Below are 12498 nucleotides of genomic sequence, written 5' to 3'. Positions count from 1 at the left end.
AATTGTACTTGATTCCCTTAGATCCTACTTTTTCTCTCTATATTTTTCCTATTTGTAAAAACAAGTTTATGTTTTTGTATATTCTTAAATTTTATACTCTCAGCAGTCTACTTTACTATAAAATCTCTGTTGGCTTTATGTTAATTTTAAAAGTAATAGATGTTCACTGAATGTAAACATGCAAATGATGGAAAATGGAAGGCCCTAAAACCTTCCCATCGCATTCCAGTTTCTAGAGGAAATCTCTTTTTCTTTCTATACATATTCTGAAATGGGATTGTATGATGTGTGCAGTTCTGTAATACGTTCTTTTTTTTTTTTTTTTTTTCCTTTTTCTACTTAGCAGAATGCTTTGGGCATCTTTCCACATCAGTAAATACTGATCTACCTCATTCATACTACTCCACTGAATGTATAGTCCATAATTCAGTTAACCAATGTCATACAAAATATTTAAAAGCCTTTTCTATCAAAAACAAACACACAAACAACTAACCGAACGAATCTCTGGGCTTCCTAGTCCAGGCTGCCCCTCCAGGGGCACCTCCCCGATGCCAGCATCCCAGTGCACATACTGTTCTCTGAAGATAGAGGGCTGGGGAGGAATCCTGTCATTGACTCCCCGACCCGTGGTAAAAAATGCAGCCCACAAGGAGTGACACTGATAATTCGCCTCATATCCAAGGCAACTCAGGGAACAGGGAGGCCAGGCCCAGGATGCACCTGATCTAAATGTGCTTTCAGAAATCCCCAGAGCCGCCATAATTCAAGGACTTCAGGGCTCCCATGCAGACTAACCTTTCTTTCTCAGGTCCCTCCTCCTGCTGGCAGCTCAGGGATGGGAGGCAAAGTGAAAATAGAGCCATTCAGCTACAGCAACACAGGTGTCTTGGGTTTTGTTTTTAAACGTCCAGGAAGGAAAGGAAATAGAAATTCATTGCCCAAAAGTGTAATTTTTACAGAAAGCAATTCAGCAACCTAGCCTTTTTAAGGCTCTTGAACCTTTGACCCAGAGCTGCTACTCCTAGGCAACCTAGCCTAATAAAATGATCGGATTCGTACAGAAATACTAAGAGCTCAGACCCTGGAGGCAAAACACTGTTCTGTCATCTTTTACGTACAAGTAATACCTGTACCACCTCAGTGGGCTCTTGTGAAGCAGAAGTGAATTAACCAGCATAAGCCATTTAGAAAAGGACCTAGAAAGTTTTGTAAATGCTGGTTATTATCATTTGTAACAGCAAAGAGTGATGGGGAACTGGTTAAATAAATAAGGGAATACTATGTAGCCATGAAAAATCGCCATGAGCAAATTCACATAACATAATGTTAATTGAGAAAGACAGAATAAAGAACAACTTTATATGAAGTATGATATCAATTGCATAAAAGTGCAGCAAAAGATTAGATATGTCAGGACTGTAAGATTATGTGTATTTTTATGTTTTCATATTAATGATCTATGATCAGGAATAGGTTTTTTTAAAATAAAAAGCATCTTGGGGATATATATAGTATATTAGTATGGTTTGAAATATATACATATATATATTATATTAGTATACTAATCCAGTTAGAGGTCTGGGGGTTGTCTGCTCTCTGGGTCTGTCCAGTGTGTGTGGCCCTCCTCCACCACTGCTCCCCGCAGTCTTCTCACTTCACTCTTCTCTCCCTTACATGGCTTCCTTTCAAAATAGGATTCTATGAACTTATTCAGGCACAACTTAACTCTAAAAGACAGTTAATGCTTAAAGTGTTATGCTTCCCACGAGAATATGTTTTACCAGGGAACAAAGAAAAGGAATGAAATCCCTAATAGTGGGATTTTAGGCCACATCAACAGAATGGAGGAGGGACTTCCCTGGTGGCGCAGTGGTTAGGAATCCGCCTGCCATGCAGGGGACATGGGTTCGAGCCCTCGTCTGGGAAGATCGCACATGCCGCGGAGCAACTAAGCCCGTGCGCCACAACTACTGAGCCTGCACTCTAGAGCCCACAAGCTGCAACTACTGAAGCCCGTGCGCCTAAAGCCCGTGCTCTGCAACGAGAGAAGCCACCGCAATGAGAAACCCGCGCACCGCAATGAAGAGTAGCCCCCGCTCGCCGCAACTAGAGAAAGCCTGCATGCAGCAATGAAGACCCAACACAGCCAAAAATAAACAAATAAATAAATAAATAAAAAGACAATGGAGGAAGCTATTGTATAAGCAGAAAGGAAATAGTTTCCTGATGCCCCCTGAAATCAAATCCTGTTGATTCATGAGGCTGGCTCAGCTCAAAACCACAGACAGCTCAAAGTGAAAAATCCTTATCTCTGAGACCTTGATCAAATACGCAGAAATGGAAAAACCAAGTTGGGGGCAGTATAGAACGGAGCTATAGAAAGGGCTGATTCACCGTGGGGAGACTTTTACTATTTTAAATACAATACAGGTCTTTAATGAGCCTTTATGGTGTCAGGAAGGAGTCCCAGGGTATTATGCCAGCTCCTTAGTAATAGCAAGAAAAACACCAATGACTTCCAAGAACTAGACATGTCTGACTTCCTGCCCACCACAGGTAGAAGGAAGGAAAAATGAATGCCCTTCCCAAGTTCAGAGGGCACTGTACTGGGAAAAAGAAATGATTAGAATTTACATTGTCTGAGCCCAGGTTTGTAACAAAGAAATTGCTTCATAATTTAAAAATTATTCATTCCTGCCTATGCTGTGGCCTCATCCCAGGAAGTAGCAAGTCAACTGTATCCAATGAGGGATTAAAGATAATAAATAAAAGAGTAGCAATTAATTGTGCATCCTCATTTAAGAGGCTGGGCTGCCTGGGTCATGCTTGAATGGCTTATCAAATTTAGCTCTATTATGACTGTCTTGTATTTCAATTGACGTTTGTGCTCACGTCTGAAGGCCCTTGTACCGTGAGGCTTTTCACATATAAAAGAACTTAAATGTATAGATTGTTATAGGATTCTATCATTCTTACAGCATGAGGGAAAAGTGTTGAAAATGGCAGTTTAATGAGTCATGCAAAGTGGCTCGGTATTCAAAGTCCTGATTCAATTATTTTTCCCCCTCCAAAGGCCATTCGAGGCAGAGTAATATGGTTGTTTTCTAAATGCCATGGTTCTGACTTGCCTTTTTGTAATTCTTGGTAATTTCCTTGCTTATTGAAAAGCAAAGACATTCTAAGAGCCAAAACCTGGGACCAAATTCTGATAACCAGAATCATTTTTGGAGCCCAAAAACAACAACCAAAAAAGCGCAAGGCGAGGAAATGGGCATGGGGACTTTAGATGCAGTGCTCACAGTGAATCCCACCCCTTCCTGAACTATTGCCAGAGCAGGAGGTGTCAGTGGGTGCAGGAAGGGTCCTTGCTGAAATGCAGGAAACATTCCCTCTTTTCCAGACGGGTTGGTGTCCTTGGCCGGAGACCTCTGAAGATGCCCTCAACAGCCCAAACAGGCAATGGCTTCCCTGCTTGGATGACAAATCTAATTTTAACAGTGCTCTAATTCTTTCATTTGCTGCCCTCCGTGTTTTCATCTCCAGGCCATAATTTTATATACCTGCCAGCTCAAGTAAATAGTCTTTAATAGAACAAAGGCTTTGAAAGGTTATACTGTACTTGATTTTGTGCTGAGACTTTATACTTTCATGTTGAGTCCTCAGGAGAGATTTTGTCATGTAGCCAAGCAGCAGTCTCCCCTGTGGGTCACCTCCTTGTAGTGGTTGGGAAGGGAAGAGTGGTTAGGTCGGCTCCTTTTAAACCATGCCTTCATCCAGATGTGAGTGGACCACAGGGAGATGAATGTCCTCCTTGCTGTCCACCTCTCGTCTCCCTCTGTAATGTCACTGTACCGGGTGATGCAGTGACAGGCTGGGGACAACCAAAGGAAAAGACAACTTAGGAGAGAAGGATTTAAAACTGAACAGGGGGACTTCTCTGGCAGTCCAGTCGTGAGGACTCCGCGCTTGCACTGCAGGGGCCACGGGTTTGATCCCTGGTCAGGGAACTAAGATCCCACATGCCACACAGTGCGGCCAGATAAATGAATAAATGAATAAATAAATAAATAAATAAAATAGAACAGGAATATGACTTTTCCCATTAAAGAAAGGAATAACTCAAGAAAGAAAAGGAACAAAAATTCAAAATCATTATCATGCACTGTACTACATAGAAGTCAAGTAAGAACATGAAAAACCTGTCAAAATACAAAGAATTAACCAGGAGCTTAAATTCAGTCTCTAGCTTCATCCAACAGCATTAGATGGGGTGGCGTGACTTGTCTATAATACACCATGGTTGGATCAGGTCAGACCGTTTGAGGTCTCAGAAACCCCCCAGGCTTTAATAGTTGGATTTTAGGAAATCTGTAATTTTTTGTTTGGCAATTTGTAACACTCAGGTCCACAGCCACAAATTGGTTTCATATTAATATTATGTATTTGTGGGCTTAGTAAGGGTTCTTATACATTTTCCAAAGGCACAATTACATTATTTTTGGACTCCCAAACTCATTAGATAACCAGCAGTCATGAGTATTTGTATTACTTTGCTGGGCTGCATATAAACTACAACAAAGTGGGTGGCTCAAACAGCAGAACTGTATTGTCTCATAGTTCTGGAGGCTGGAAGTCCAACATCAAGAGAGGACACACAGAGGCAGGCTTGGCTCCTTCTGAGGGCTGTGAGGGAAGGGTCTGTCCCATTTACTTACCTTCTGGTGGTTTTCTGGAGATCCTTGCTGTTCTTTGGTTTATAGAAGTATCACCTGATCTCTGCCTTCGTCTTCATACAGCATCCTCCTTGTGTGCATCTGTATCCTAATTTCCCTTTTTGATAAGGACACCAGTCATATTGGACTAGGGGCCCACCCTACTCCAATGTGACCTCATCTTAACTAATTACACCTGCAATGACCCCACTTCCAAAGAAGGCCACATTTAGAGGCAGTGAGGGTTAGGAATTCAACACATGAATTCTTGAGGGATACAATTCAACTTATAGTAGATATCTTTGCTCTATTTTGAGGACATGTGGCTGGATAGCTCATTGAAATCTGTCATTATGAACCCGGTCTTTGTTCAACACAAAGCTGACTTATAAATAAAGAAAAATAATGTTGGATTTGTTTTTTAAAAAAAACCCTCTGAATACTAACTAGCTGAGTGACCTTGAGTGAATCCTTTAATCTCTTTGGATTCTGCTTCCTTATCTTTAAAAATGAGGAGTTTGGGATAAGCTTTAAAGTATTAGAAATCCAGTATTAGAAATTCAAGCCCAAACAGCACAGAGGAGAATTTATAATTTGTATTAACAGTAAAATGCAAAATATAGTTTTACAATGGGCTTATGGTCAGATAATAAAGGTATGTCCAAAAAATTTAAAATAGGTGCTATGCAGCTGCTAATACAAGCAGACCTGCTTCTGCAAGTGTTGTGTGCACACAGTTATTCGGTGAGTGGTCCTAAGTATGCAAAAAATTCTGGCTCCCGTGATGGACACACTTGTTCCCCTGGGCCCTTAGGCATAGCTACCGTGTCAACCAAGCAGCCCCGTGGTGACCATGGTCAGGAATAACAAATATATCAAAGCTAGTAATAAATGTGCAGGTCACCTCTGGAGATGGGGGTCAGCTCTCTCACAGGGTGCAAATACTTAGATGATTGCTAAAAATCAGGTCCTTTCTTACAGGTCACATAGTAAGCTCTCTAATAAAATGGTTCTCTAAAACAATCACGTCCACAGGACCATAAAAATAGCGGCATCTGTAGCAGCATTATTTTAAATCATATAACAAAACATGGGCAGGCGAGAAAAAGAGCTCTTCACTCTTTTCTTCTATTTTTAAGCAAAGCACTGCTAGATTTCCTTGGTTTCCAATGCTGAGTACAGATCAAAGCTCACTAGCTTCAAAATGTTATTCTTCCTGATTCTGTGATAATGGTGTCCTGATTTTAGCCTTTTTTGAATACATATAATCCCAGATGGGGAGAAGTTGAGAGACTAGATTACTATGGATGTCTTGCTTAGCTCCCTCATCACTAATCTTGGCCTTAAAATGACAGAATTGTCTAAGCTTGCTTCTCTTTTACCTCATTAAAATGTAAACACACTGTCTGCAAATGAACTTCCTTAAGAGAAGTGAGAAAGTCTGTCTTAACTAATTCAAATCAATAAGAACTGGAACCAATAACAATCAAGCAACTTGTTTAAAAGAAGATACTTTTGCATTAAGTGCGTATTGCCACCTGGGGATATTTATTAAGAGGATGCTTTTCATAGGGAAAAGAGTTAAGTAAATTATTAAAGAGCAACTTGATGGAATTTTAGTATTGATTTTAAATTATGGTTTTGAAGTCTATGTAATGACACGAGGAAAAGTATATTAATAACGTCACAGGGAAAAATCAGGATGATAAATGTGTTCTTACAAATGTATATACAATGATGAAGAGAATAAAGTCCCATGTGCTTGCCCAGGCCTGCATGATCTGGCCCCCAGCCTGGCTCTCTGACCACATCTCCTCTTTCTGCCCTGGTCCTGTGCTGTGTGCTACAGCCACCCAGCACCTCTTTTGGTTCCTCATACCTCAGTTTGTTTGCACCACAGGGCCTTTGCACATGCTCTTTTCCTGGAATGCTCCTTTCTGTCTCTTCACATGCTAGCTCCTTCCTGGCAATTCAAGTCATGGCTCAACATCACCTTCTTGTGAGGCTTTTCCTGAACACTTAATCTAATGAAGAGACCTCATGTCTCCTTATCATCTTGTTCCATTTTCTCCATAGTGCAGGTGATGGACTGAAGTTATCCTTAGTTATTCATTAATAATTTTTCTTTTTACTCTATGATATCAGGAGTTTTGCTTACTGTTTACAATTAGTTCCCCAGATCCCAGGATAGAAGTTGGTCAGGTAATGTCTATTCTATGAATGAATAAAAATATGCATAAGAAAAAGGAAGGCAATACATCAGATTGCCAGCACTTTCAAAAAAAGTACTGGGGTTAAGGGTGATTTTTTCCCCTACTTTTCTACATTTTTAATGTTTTCTCTAATGTTATTCTATTTTATAATGAAAAAAGAAAAAAATTATTTGCCTTCCAAAATGCCCACATGAATGTAAAAAGGACCATCCATTGTATACCCCAAAGTATGATAAATTCATAATTTGTTCCCTTAGTAAACCAACTCCATAGATCCCAAAGAAAGTAAGAGCACTTGCATCTGCTTTTGGAAAATTTAGATCTAACTCACAGAGAAACTGATCACATGAAATCATTCAAGAGCATTCTAATTTCTATCTTTCTTCTGGAAAACTGTATAATGAAAATAGTGTTTAGAAAGTTTGCCTCAACATAAATCAACCTTTCTGTATATGCTGTAGGCTCATACTTGCATTCAGCTTTCTGGAAAGTGCTTAGTTATTACATCAGTCATACGTAGCTTGTCTTAATTTAGAAAAAAAAATCTAACCTCATTAAATAAAGATCATATAAAACTTCCAATCACTATACTGGTGAAATGGGCAGCATATATTTGGTAAAATGGATGGTAGGTGCACATAGAAATGTCTGGAAACCATGAATTTTGACCAGAAATTTTTGAGGGAGAGGGGATAAGAAAAAAATAACGTATTTGAATTGTTCAGTAGGTCTTCTATTAAGGATTTTCCTGGTTCTGTAGTTAAATAATAGGGGGAGGGTTTAAGGAAAGAAAGGAATCCTCAGATCTCAAAAACAATGACGAATAGAAGTTCCTCCTAATGAATGGCCTGTTTATGCCACCTACTGGATTCTTGGTGTACTGCTTAGTCATGTCCTGATTTCAAGGCCCATTGAGTCTTGTCCTCCGACCATCTATGAATCCTCTAATCTTTTAAATCCCCACTTAGACTTCCTTACTCCTTTAAAGGCCTGAGACTGTCAACTGATGTTCACTGGATATGAGTTCTGGCTCTATTAGTGAGAAGGACCTTCTGAAAATGGACTCTTCTGAAAGAACCTGCTCGAGGCTTCTGCTCTGCAAAGCCATACGGGAAGCATCGCAGGTGCAACCCGTCCTGCTGAGTCCTTGCCAGCAAGACAGCTCACTTCACCTTGTGTTGTAAGGGCAGGTGTGTCTGTCTCCCCCTAGCGTGTGGTCCCTGGGGCACACTGTTTCTTCCCACCTGGAGTGCGATAAGCATAGTGCTAATTGAAGCAGAGTTTGTTCAGTGATATGCTCATGTAATCCTCGCGACAACCCTGGGAGTAGATACTATTATCTCTATTTCATAGACAAGGAAACTAAGGCGCGGAAAGGTTAAGTAACTTGTCCACCAAGGGAAGGCCACCAAGGGAAGAAGTGGCAGGCAGTCAGCTCCATGGCCTGTGCCCGTCTTTGCTATTCTATCAGCCACTCCATGGACACTGAGGTGTCTTGTCTGCTTCATTTGTGAAACTGGCCCTGTGTTGACCTGTGCTGGGGTTAGCACTGCCCTCCAGGCCCCCGTCTTCTCTTCCTCACTCCACTCTGTGCCTGGGATTCTGGCCTCTATGGACGTTCCCCTACATCTCTTCAGAGATGACATTGCCCAGAGTAGCTTTCCCCAAACACCTTGTGCAAAATATCACTGCTCCATTTTCTAGATTCTTCCCTCCTTTCGTTTTCATCTTAACATGACTTCCTGAAATTATCTCATGTATGTAGTTTGATTGTCTCCTGCTGGCCTCCTCAGTAGAAGGTGCTTCTTCTACCGTCTGCCTCCAGTTTGGGTGTGGTCAATGGGAGGCACTCACACAACCTGGGAGAGCAGAAGGGCGAGGAGTATTTCTTCCCTCCGTTTGCGCCCTGTTGGGTGGAGGCGCTGGCTTTGGGTCTCTGCCAGGAGGCCCTCTTCAAAGCTGCAGCAAATCTCTTTGGTTCCCAGGACCATTCCTCTCTGTGCCCCTTCAGGCCAGGGTGGCAATGGCTCCCTGCTTATGCCAGCCCTGCGGTGCTGCACCATCCCATACTGGCTTCTCTTAACCCTCCTCACATGTCTGTAAACTGTCCTTTTCTTCAGTTCTCCTCCATTCCCCACCTGAGGGTGCCATCCGCTTCCTGTCGGTACTCTGACTAATCCAGCCTCCATCACCTTCTCCATCCACTGAAATTCTTCCCACCCGCAGAATCCACCATTCAGTCTTGTGAGTTAAGGCTTTATGTCTCCAGGTGTCCTTGTTAACGGGCAAACGCTAGGAATCCCAACCAATAATGACCGTTTATCAGATTGCTTCCCAGCCCTGACCCGGGTTAAATAAGTTTTGAAGTGAGGAAGAGGAACAAGGGAGCTGGGAAGAGCAGGGGGAGAGAAGGGGAAAGGGAGATGACATGGTCCTAAGACAAGCTCTGCCCAGGTCCTAAGGACAAATTCAGAGAAGGCTGTCCACTGCAGTGGTTACAGCCAGGCACTGGAGGAGACGAAGATGGGTAGGAGTCACAGCTCTCTACTTAAAAGCTAGGAGACTTAAACTTCCAGAGCCTCTTTTTTTTTTTTTTTTTTTTTTTTTTGCGGTACGCGGGCCTCTCACTGTTGTGGCCTCTCCCGTTGCGGAGCACAGGCTGTGGACGCGCAGGCTCAGCGGCCATGGCTCACGGGCCCAGTCGCTCCACGGCATGTGGGATCTTCCCGGACTGGGGCACGAACCCGTGTCCCCTGCATCGGCAGGCAGACTCTCAACCACTGCGCCACCAGGGAAGCCCTCCAGAGCCTCTTTATTTATAAAAGGTGAGTAGTAGTAGTATATGCTTCATAAGGTTGTTATGAGGATTAGATGAATAATTCAAGGAAAACTGGCTGCAAACTGATGCAGCATCAGCCCAGTGTTCTGTTAACATTAGCAGTTATGGACTCTATTACGGAAGCATTTGGTGTTCCCAGTGGTTTGTGAGGCTTAGCTGAAACCATTTACTTAGTGATCAGTGAGCTACGGAAGTCCACTGAGGGGAGGTAAGTGCTGTCTGGAAAGCAGAGAGCTCTGAAGTCAGGAAGTCCTGGATTCAAATCTTGATCTTGTCAATTCACAGTTACCTGACCTTGGGCAAGTTTTACTTAAACTTTGTGTCTCAGTTTCCTCATCCGTGAAATGGAGGTGATTATACCTACCTCACAGCGTTACTATGAGGGTTAAATGATAGCAGAATGACTATCACATGAGATACTCAATTTCGTTTTCCTCCTTTTACAGCAAGATGATTTTGGAGATTTAAATATAGATGTCACTAAGAGAGAGAGAGAGAGAGAGAGAGAGAGAAATAGATTTGTTTTGTTTCTGGTCACACAGCTTGTGGGATCTTAGTTCCCCAACCAGGGATTGAACTCGGGCCCTCAGCAGTGAAAGCACAGAGTCATAACCACTGGACCCCTGGGTAATTCCAGGAGAAATAGATTTATTTTAAGGAAGTGGCTATGGCAACTATGGGGTTGGTGAGTCTGAAATCTGTAGGGCAGGCCAGCAGACTGGCACTTCCACAGGATTTCTTTTTTTATTTTTTTAATTAATTAATTTTTATTTTTGGCTGTGTTGGGTCTTCGTTTCTGTGCGAGGGCTTTCTCTAGTTGCGGCGAGCGGGGGCCACTCTTCACTGCGGTGCGCGGGCCTCTCACTGTCGTGGCCTTTCTTGTTGCGGAGCACAGGCTCCAGATGCACAGGCTCAGTCAGTAGTTGTGGCTCACGGGCCCAGTTGCTCTGCAGCATGTGGGATCTTCCCAGACCAGGGCTCGAACCCGTATCCCCTGCATTGGCAGGCAGATTCTCAACCACTGCGCCACCAGGGAAGCCCCCACAGGATTCCTATGTTACAGACTTTAGGCAGAATGCCTTCTTTTTTTTTTTTTTTACTATTTATTTATTTTTAATTAATTTTTTTTGGCTGCGTTGGGTCTTTGTTGCTGTGCGTGGGCTTTCTCTAGCTGCGGCAAACGTGGGCTACTCTTCGTTGCAGTGTGCGGGCTTCTCATTGTGGTGGCTTCTCTTGTTGTGGAGCATGGGCTCTAGGTGTGTGGGCTTCAGTAGTTGCAGCATGCGTGCTCAGTAGTTGCAGCACATGGGCTCAGTAGTTGCGGCACGCAGGCCCTAGAGTTTGTGGGCTTGAGTAGTTGTGGCATGTGGGCTCAGTAGTTGTGGTGCGCGGGCTCTAGGGCATGTGGGCTTTAGTAGTTGTGGCACAGGGGCTCAGTAGTTGTGGCACACGGGCTTAGTTGCTCCATGGCACGTGGGATCTTCCCGGACCAGGGCTAGAACCCGTGTCCCCTGCATTGGCAGGCAGATTCTTAACCCCCGCACCACCAGGGAAGTCCCTTTAATATTTATTTAATTATTTTATTTATTTGGCTGTGCCGGGTCTCAGTTGCAGTACTGGGAATCTTTAGTTGCAGCACGTGGGCTCCAGTTCCCTTACCAGGGATTGAACCCCGGCCCCCTGCATTGGGACCATGGAGTCTTAACCACTGGACCACAAGGGAAGTCCCAGAATTCCTTCTGAGGGAAACCTGTTTGCTTTTATGGCCCTCAACTGACTGGATGAGTCCCATCTACGTTAAGGAGAGTAATCTGAAATTTACAATCAGTTGTGATTATAATTAATCACAGCTACAAAATACTTTCATAGCAACGTATAGACTAGTGTTGGACCAAGCAACTGGGCACCATAGCCTAGCCAAGTTGACACAAAATTAACCAGCACAGTGACCATTTCAGTTCCATTCAGTACAAGCCTTTAAAGACCATAGGATGACATATCTCTATGATGTGTGTGTGTGTGTGTGTGTGTGTGTTTTCTCTGCTTCTCATTTAGATAATGAATTCTCAATAGGAGGAGAGATGAAAATTGGTCCTTGGGGGACAAAAAAATGATAGATATTACAATGGTCTGTGGCCCTCCAAAGTCAAACCCTATATGACAAAATCTTATTCCTTAGGATTTAATTTCTTTCATTAGGAAGAAATGAAATGAAATGATGTATTATACATTTCATATTATAGAATTTAACTTTATTTAGGCTTAATTAACTGGTTTAAATATATTAAAATATTTTCCTGGTGGGTGATAATGAACAAAAAAGGTGAACACTGTTGTAGATCATTCGGCAGAACATGTTTAAACAACACTAGCAAGGAAAGGAAGGGCATAAGAACGGTGCTTTTTGTTGCTGTTCCAGCTTTAATTTTTGAGTGATAAGAGGAGTTCGTGTTCTTTGATTTAGCCAATCTTTAAAAAACTGTGGCCATTCAGTTGTAGTAACTCAATATTAAAAGTAATTTCCATAGAAATTTGTCCTGTTGTCAATAGCTGGGGCACTAAGGCAGCATTACTCAATTTCTGACAGCAGAACCTGCACATTCCACAGCGGTGCCTTCGTTTACGTCGCACAGAAGAACCTTATTACAGGTCTGATGAAACAAGTTATATTTATGATGATGACTTACAGTTAAATCTACAGCCAGGACCTCTTCCTCCTGAGCCTCTGTCC

The sequence above is a fragment of the Tursiops truncatus genome, chromosome 6 (assembly GCF_011762595.2).
Source record: "Tursiops truncatus isolate mTurTru1 chromosome 6, mTurTru1.mat.Y, whole genome shotgun sequence".
Classification (NCBI taxonomy): domain Eukaryota; kingdom Metazoa; phylum Chordata; class Mammalia; order Artiodactyla; family Delphinidae; genus Tursiops; species Tursiops truncatus.
The sequence above is the reverse complement of the archived record's forward strand: the minus strand, read 5'-3'. Positions refer to the sequence as shown.